This window comes from Cucurbita moschata, unplaced genomic scaffold (genome assembly GCF_002738365.1).
Source record: "Cucurbita moschata cultivar Rifu unplaced genomic scaffold, Cmos_1.0 Cmo_Scf00065, whole genome shotgun sequence".
Taxonomy (NCBI): domain Eukaryota; kingdom Viridiplantae; phylum Streptophyta; class Magnoliopsida; order Cucurbitales; family Cucurbitaceae; genus Cucurbita; species Cucurbita moschata.
The window spans coordinates 287,232-289,295 of record NW_019268581.1 but is presented as its reverse complement, the minus strand read 5'-3'; the positions used below and the strand labels follow the sequence as shown (position 1 = coordinate 289,295).

Here is a 2,064-nt window from a genome sequence, read left to right as displayed (position 1 = left end):
ATATTTGAAATTTATCCACATGTTTTTGTTTCAATTCTAGAAATAGAAATGATATCCATAGAAATACATAATTTTACAATGCAAATAAGAAAAACTCGTGATCAAGTTTTAGATAAAAGTAGCAAACATGTTGATAGATATAAAAATAAATTCAAGTTCTTTCTCTGGCCTAATTATCAATTGGAAGATTTAGCTGATATGAATTGTTATTGGTTTGATACATGCACACTCTGTTAATTTCTAGGGCCCATTTCTAAGATAAGCTTAGGAAATTATTGTTAGGAGCGATATGTCGCTCCAGCCAGATTTAATTTTTCCTAGGAACTTAGCGGTTAACCACGACAAGAGGGTACCTTGGAGTGTTCATAGATTGCTAGCGTGAGAATGGTATCTATAGCTTCGTGGGAGGACCAAGGGTCCCTGATCAGTCCTTATTGCTCTTAGCCATTTCGCATGGGAAATGTGTCCCCACATTGTACAGCCCATTAGCTGCATGGGAACGAGTTGGGTCGCGCCCCCCATAGAGGGACTATATGGGCGTAGGGGTATTCAGCACACCCCTAGAGAAATACCGACCACATTAGCTTGGCGTAAGGAACCTCTACGCGTTTAATGAAAGGCCGACGAACCGGTGAAATCCAAGGGGCAAGCCCCAAAGAACTACGATTAGAACCAGATGTCCTAGAACCGAAGTAGGAAACCGTGGAAATTCTGTTAAACTAAGATGCGAAGAGAGCCTACAAGTAGGTGGCTTACTGAGTATAATTTTTATACTCATTCCTTTCTATCTTTTTTGTCAGTGCTGGTCGAGGTGGAAGAGCGTTCGAGAGCTGTGCGGTGACAGAACGGGTCGTTCTGGAGCGTCAGTCCCTTTTCGGTCTTTTGAAGTCTTTTGCTAATTTCTTTTATATTTGTATTTTATTTCCTTTTTGTAAACTTAAATCCTCTTTTGAAATATTTTAATTTTATTTGATTTTCATCTTTTTATTTCACTCTTTTATTTTTATTTCTTTTTATTGGTCAGATATTGCAATTGTGAAAAAGTTCCGTCATATGCATCGGACCCACCTTATACATATAAGCTCTTATCTTTTGAGGAATTCATCAAATTCCCTCTTCACAAGTAGCAGTATAACTACTAGATTGCTTTCTTTACTTACAATAGTCCTCTCTCTATATGTGCTTGTGGGACATTCCTCTCTTTTATATATAAAAATGACATAACCATAATGATAGTCCTCTCTATATGTGCTTGTGGGACATTTCTCTCTTTTATATATAAAAATGACATAACCATAATGATAGTCCTCTCTATATGTGCTTGTGGGACATTTCTCTCTTTTATATATAAAAATGACATAACCATAATGATAGTCCTCTCTATATGTGCTTGTGGGACATTCCTCTCTTTTATATATAAAAATGACATAACCATAATGATATAATAATCCTTATATAAGTATCTTTTCTTTTTCTCTCGTACCCACCTTATACATAACATGTTAAATTAACTCACACTTAAAAAATTAATTCCTCTCTTTTGGAGATGCGGGGTATTGATCCCCATACCTCTCGCATGCTAAGCAAGCGCTCTACCATCTGAGCTACATCCCCACAATCATAGCATCACAAAACCCTAAATTTTCCGTCATCAATAATAGTGAAAATGAACAAATATTGCTACCCAACATGTCATGAATAAGGAAAAATTGAAAATAAATAATATATTTAATAATAGATAGTCTTATATTTGGAGATGCAAGGTATCAATCCCCGTACCTCTCGCATGCAAAGTGAGCACTCTACCATCTGAGCTACATCCCCATGATTTTTACATTATAAAATCCTAAATGTCCCATCATCAATAATAGTGAAAATAAAAAAAGATCAAAATATTAATAACAAATAGTTTGGTTTGGTGATGCCGGGATCATAATTGTGAAAATGAAAAAAATATAAGAACAAATTAAATACTTTCTTTTGGAGATGCGGGTTATCAATCCCCGTACAACTCGCATGTAAAGTGAGCGCTCTAGCATCTAAGCTACATCTCCACAATTTTTA

General features: G+C 35.7%; 1 non-coding gene across 1 annotated transcript; it reads right to left on the bottom strand.

The window, feature by feature from the left end:
* Positions 1 to 1,541: 1,541 nt before the first annotated feature.
* TRNAA-AGC lies at positions 1,542 to 1,614 on the bottom strand. Its single transcript has one exon. It is a non-coding gene; the product is annotated as a tRNA-Ala (tRNA).
* Positions 1,615 to 2,064: the final 450 nt, after the last annotated feature.